The sequence below is a fragment of the Esox lucius genome, chromosome 13 (genome assembly GCF_011004845.1).
Source record: "Esox lucius isolate fEsoLuc1 chromosome 13, fEsoLuc1.pri, whole genome shotgun sequence".
Classification (NCBI taxonomy): Eukaryota; Metazoa; Chordata; class Actinopteri; order Esociformes; family Esocidae; genus Esox; species Esox lucius.
The window spans coordinates 2,235,945-2,242,730 of NC_047581.1; positions in this window are offsets into that span (position 1 = coordinate 2,235,945).

Sequence of the window (6,786 nt, forward strand, 5' to 3'; positions counted from 1 at the left end):
TTTAGATAAGAAATAACTAATTTGATGGGATGAATAAGTGACTATGGGATTGTTACTGTTCAGTTTGTTTGATATTTGATTAGAAGTAATCATTTTAATCTCATGCATTATGGAATAAGTGGGTAAAAACATGCAGGGAGCACATTTTGATATTCTTTACATGTTTACTAAGTTTGACTATGTTTTAATTGATACTGAGAAAGTAATTCATGCATCACTTTGTATTCTAGAAAACGCAGTTGAGAAGCAGTTAAATTTTTACCAAATCTAGCATATGAGACCCTCTGATGGTTTTTCCTTTATGTACAAACTCACCCCGGTCATTCCAACCAGCCCTGCCTTTTGATCCTTTTTTTATTCATTTTATATATATCTAAATTAATTATGTGAAGGAATATGTTCCTTTACGTAATATCTGTCTTCACATCATCATCATGATCTTCTATAACATGGCCCTGTAAGCTTGGAGGAAGGGGCTGTGAAACAACAGGCTCTGTGTCCTCTGGCCTATTCTTTTCTGGCAGGGATATATATTTCTTTGCCTTGTCTTTAGTTTTAATTCGTTTCATGTTCAATACATCCTTCATACTTGAGTCCAGGTACCTTTTGGACGTTTGTCGAATGTTTTCTGGGCATTGTTGTTTAAGTTTATCCAACTGATGTTGAGGCACTGACTACATTTTATTAGACATCATCAAAGCAGCCCCCATTCCTGGATGATATTACACTATGATTTGGATTGCCACACTTAGTAGGGGTAATAAAAATCCACCCGTTTGCTGTATGGCTCACTCTTTCTTTTTAATACTGATCTTTTTGTTGGCAAAAAGCTTAATGGCAGCCTTTTGTCTCTTACATTTTTTTATTGTTCCTGGCTGAGTGGGATACGCCCCTTGAGAAGATTCAGAGCCAGTGTTCAGCAATGCTATAACCCCCCGGCATTTTATGTTTCCGATAAGTGGTACAACAGATGTCCTACAGCCGGTGGATGTATGAGATGATTGCTGTGGTGTGTGTATTTAAACCACGCAGATAGTCATTCAGTATTGCCTGAGTAAACGTACCTACTCATTACAAACTATGGCGAATTGTGCGGCGATCAATGTTTTGGTGAAACACCATTGAAAGCTAACAGCTTAACCGCAGCTCAGCGAGTCGGCAAGAGATTAAAAATGGACAGCAGAGACGCAATCAACATGCCAGCCCTGAAGAAACTGATGCAGAGTTTAACCTGTGATGGAAATTCCATGTATCGACACTCTTAAAGGAGTAAGAAACAGAGACAAAGTTCTCTTGGCACATTCTAACAGTTTTATTAACTATTATACAAATATGAGAGACGTGTCAACTGCTTACCAACATAATCGTCTGAGGAGTCTCTAACTCCATACATGAACAATCCGTATTTATTACATAGAAAAAGGGGTGTGGTAAGTTGTTGCCCATCGGTCTCATGTCAATCAAACACATGCCCTTTGTTCTATCACATGTCCTGGGCTTGACACAAGGGACATGTTGTCTTCCCCCGTCTGGTTAACTTTCTCAACCCTTGAGGGGAACTTAAAGCATCTAGACAACCTACAGGTCGGCAGATGATTAACCCTACAACCTACTGTGACCAATCAAGAATGCCCCCTAAGACATAAACCAGATCCCTCTCTCCTACATTCCTAAGGAACAGAAAGGACTGACACCCTTCTTTGTCTAGGCAGGAGGACTAAAAATGATTTATTTGGGGCAAAACAGGGCCCCCATAATACGGTAGAAGTACTGTTTAAAGTGGTTGAGGGGATGAAACATTATGACTCTGTTAGATTGGAACTATTTCCAGAAAAGCTCAGTGGATTAGATTGAGTCTGCTGACTGTTTCAACTGATGTAAGACCCTGAAGCCTCGCCTTAAGCTAACACATTTCTCAACACAGCATAAAAACAGACATACCACCTGTGACTATCAAGAAGTCGGAAGAATTTACGAAACGTCTCAAGATTAAAACCAAGCGGAGAATGAAGAACCCAAGGCTGTGGACTGGCTGTATGACGCCTGGGGTGACAACGCTGAAGTCTTTTACGGAACCCAAGACCCCAACAGCTCGATTCCAATGGCATACCCAACAAGAAACTACCATTGGATTGACCGGATTGGGGATCAGCTAGGACCTTTTAATCTGTCATACCTTTCAAATGATAACAAGAGTTATCACAAAATGGACAAACGTTTTAAAGATCATCAAAGCCAAATTGGGTATGATCCTGGAAAACGTTGTTGCGGCTATTCTCCACAAAGCATACATCGGATGTGAAGTGGACCACCCGAGCTAGAGAAGATATACTTGTTTCGATTTGCCTGATTATTTTTTTGAGACCCATTATGATGACATTGTGGAGACCGTTTTAACACCGCGACTGAAACATGTGTTGGTCAAGGCTTTGAATGCATCAAGGTTTAATGCACTGCTGACCAATGTTCACATGGCCGCTGAGAACTTTCTGAATGAGCTCAAGGTGGACCTGAACATCACACAGAGACTGGGGATACTGTATGCAATGCAGTAGCATCTTGGTGCAACAAAAGCAAAGAGTCTGCTGTCTAAGGATGGGTAACTTCAGATGTTGTGTTTACATGTATGTAAACAAATCCTATGTGGGTTTAGCGATGAAACAGTTGATGCACAAAGCTATCAAGGGGAGTAGTGATGGTTGTAGACACTTTAATAAAAGAGACCATGTCAGTATAAAATGTTTTAATAATCTAAACATGCATATAATAATAATAATAACTTATACTTATATAGCGCCTTTCATAACACCCAAGGTCACTTAACAAATGAGGGGGGAGGGGGGACTTGGGGGTTGGGGATCAAAATACTTATTTAAAAGAAAGGTTTTAAGGTGTTTTTTGAATATGGGCAAGGATGGGGCAGAGCGGATGTGGAGTGGTAGACTGTTCCACAGTTTTGGAGCATTGGCAGAGAAAGCCCTGTCTTCCAAAAGTTTGCATCCTGGTACGGGGGGTGTCCAGTAGGTCTTTATCAGAGGACCGCAAGGAGCGTGACTGTGTGTAGGGGTGGAGTAGTTCTGTGAGGTATTTTGGTGAGAGTCCATGGAGAGATTTGTAGGTGAGCAGGAGGATCTTATAGGTGATGCGAGACTTGACTGGCAGCCAGTGGAGCTGTTTGAGAATGGGAGTAATATGCTGCCTGGGTTTGTGTGGGTAAGAACCCTGGCAGCAGAGTTCTGGACATACTGGAGTCTGCTGAGGGTCTTATTGGGCAGTCTGGACGGGACATCATTGCAGTAATCCAGACGGGAGGTGATAAATGCATGGATGAGTGTCTTGGTTACTGAATGTGTGAGTGAAGGCCGGAGTCGTGAAATATTTCTGAGGTGGTAGAAGGCAGACTTGGTGATTTTGCTGATGTGGGACCGGAAGGAGAGAGTGGAGTCCAGGATGACACCCAAGTTGCGCACCTCCGGTGACGGGGAAATGGAGCAACCATCCACAACCAGGGCCAGGTCTCCAACTTTCCTGAGCAGTGGTGCAGGAGCCACCACCATGAGTTCTGTCTTGTTACTGTTGAGTTTGAGTAGGTTTGTGGTCATCCATGATTTGAGTTCCTGCAGGCAGTTGACAAGTTGTGTGGGTGGAAGCTGGGAGGAAGGGTTTGTGCTGATATAAAGCTGGGTGTCATCAGCGTAGCAGTGGAAATTAAGTCCATGTTTACGGATAATATGACCAAGGGGCAACATGTAAATGTTGAAGAGCTGGGGACCAAGCACAGAGCCCTGGGGCACGCCATGGTTGGCGGGTGCTGTTTCAGAGTTGGAGCCATTTAGCGTGATGAATTGTTTTCGGTTAGTGAGATAGGACCGGAAACAGGAAAGTGCTGTGCCACTGAGGCCAATGAGCTCAGAGAGGCGGTGGAGAAGGATGGTATGGGAAACTGTATCAAAAGCTGCAGATAGGTCAAGGAGGATGAGGATGGTGATGAAGCCATTGTCAGCAGCAAGCAGGTAGTCAGTTTGATAAGGGCAGTTTCAGTGCTGTGGTGGGTTCTGAAACCGGATTGGAAGGGTTCAAAAAGCTCATGGTGGGACATAGGATGGTAAAGCTGGGTAGCCACTGCTCTTTGCAGGATTTTACTGAGGAATGGGAGGTTGGAGATTGGACGATAGTTCTTAGGGTCGTCTTGGTCTGAGCCTGGCTTTTTAAGAGTGGGGATGACTGCCGCCATTTTAAAACTGGATGGTACCACGCCAGAGGCAAGAGATGCATTTATGATGTTTTCCGTTTGGTGGCAGAAAATGGGAAGACACGCTTTAACCAGGGTGGTGGGCATTGGGTCAAGACTGTTGGTTGAAGTTTTAGCTGAAGTGACCAGTTTTGTTACTTGGTCAGCGTCCAGTGGGGAGAAGGCAGATAGGGAGCACAGATGTGGGCGGACAGCTGATTGGTCAGAATCCTGTTTAGGCAGTGTGAGGCAGGAGGAGAGCCCAGGAGACTGGAGCTGCCGGTGGATGGTGTCCACATTCTGCTGGAAAGAATCCAAGAACCTGAAGCAGAGGTCAGCTGCATCTGAGGGTTTAGCGGCATCAGGAGGGTGAAGAATACGGTTGATGGTGGAGAAGAGCAATTTGGGGTGTTTTTGTTGGTTACTGATGAGTATAGAGTAATATCTTGTTTTTGCCTGAGATAGGGCTTCTTTGTATTTCGTGGCATGTTCTTTAAATTCTTCATGGTGGACAGTGAGGCTGGATCTTCTGTATTGTCTCTCAAGCCTGCGCCCTATGGTCTTCATCCTGCGGAGCTCAGGGGTGAACCAGGGTGCAGGATGAGAGAAAGACACGTGACGCATGGTGAGAGGAGCAACAAAGTCCAGACTGAGGGACAGGGCATGGTTGTAATGTTCCACCATGTCATCAACTGTTTGGTAGGGGTGGTGGGTGGCCAGGTGCATTTCTAGGGATTCAGATAGCGTGGAAGTGCACACCTGTTTGATGTTCCTGAACGTAATGGGCCGGTTGGTGCACTGCTTTGGGAGAGGCACTGGTACCAAGAATAGGATGGCATAGTTGTCAGAGACAGCCAAATCAGTGCACTGCAGGTGGGAGGGTGTTATGTCAGTACAGCACACCAGGTCCAGGGTATGCCCTTTGTCATGTGTAGGGACTCGTATGTATTGAGTAAAATTAAAGCAATCCAGCAGTGATAGAAAATCAGTAGCAAATGAGCAACTACTGGAATCCACATGAATGTTAAAATCACCCAGCAGAATAGTAGACAGGGATTTCGGACCAACAGTGGCAAGCAGTTCGGTGAGCTCGGATAGGAAGCAGGTGGAGGCTTTGGGGGGTCAGTAGATTAGCATAACCTGTAGCTGTGTGGACCCAGTCAACATGAAGTGAACACACTCAAAGGAGGTATTATTAACTGGAATCTCTTTGACCAGGATGTTAGCACGATGGATAACAGCAAACCAGCTGACCACCACAGCCAGAGCTGCGAGGCTTTTGAATATAGCCATAACCTGAAGGAGAGGCATGGTTCAGGGTTATGAACTCTTGCTGGTTCTGCCATGTCTCAGTAAGACATAAAAAATCCAGTGATATTTCCATAATGAGGTCATGGATAAGGAGGGCTTTATTATTTAAAGAACGAATGTTAAGCAACATAAATGATGTCCTGTTTAATGCATTGACAGAGGTTACAGTGTTGCCCACACAGACCAAGGATCGAAGGTTTGCATGCGATGGGCATGGTTTCCATCGATGACGTCGCCAATGTGAGGCATGGCACCAAACAGCTGGGACAGAGAGAGTTTCGTGAGAGTAAACAAACTTATGGCGGGAAGCCCTATGAACATAGGGTGAACGACGCAGAAGATGGAGACGGTCAGGAAAAAACCTGATGCTTGGCTGCAATTGTTGTCAAATGTTGACAACAAAGACTTTAAAATTGGGCACTTGTTATGTTTGTTTACGTATGGTTGTGTTTGATTAAATTAGAGTAATATTGCTGTGGATGTAGATTGTATTTCTAAATTGTTTACAGACTTTCTGATTAGCAGAAATCTGAATGTTTGTGTAACTTTTCAGAATTTCTTGGATAGCGTGTAATTTCAAAAACTCAAGTAAAACATTGTTAAACATGTATTACTTCTCATTATTGACCAAATGCTCAACGATGTCTGAACAGGTTATGAAATATATTTACTACGACCCGGCAAACCCTGGTGCTTATGTGGTTAGAGAAGGTTTGAAATGAGCGTACTTGGAGAAAACCGGGGAGATCCTCAAAAATGGCGAGGCCGATGACAGGCTGCTCGCCGATGACAGGCTGTTCATGATATAAATTCACAATTTCACCTGGATTTGGTTGACAGGAGTGCTTACAGTGTGGAAAAGGATAACATGAAATGTATGTTACCATGCATAGATCAACCTTTGATTGATGCTTGGCAATGTGGTTGGATTGATTTCCTGCCTGTTGGGCCCTGTCCGGGGCCTCCCCCGGGTAGGGCCACTGTGTCGCCGGACCCCCCCGTCTCAGTTCCTAGGTCTTACGCTTCTATATTATTGTGCTGGGGGTTTAGGTCAATTCTTCTTCCCCACAAAGTTCTCCTTCTCCACTATAAATTGTTGTTGATATGATGAATGCATTTTCTGAATTTTCCCAGTCTTCTCCCGTTTTAAACTTTAGGAAGACATGAGGTCCTGGTCCACACTTGCGGAGTACCTGGTTTGGGGGGCCCTTTGCGGTCCCTGTCCTTGTCCATCTGGTCATACT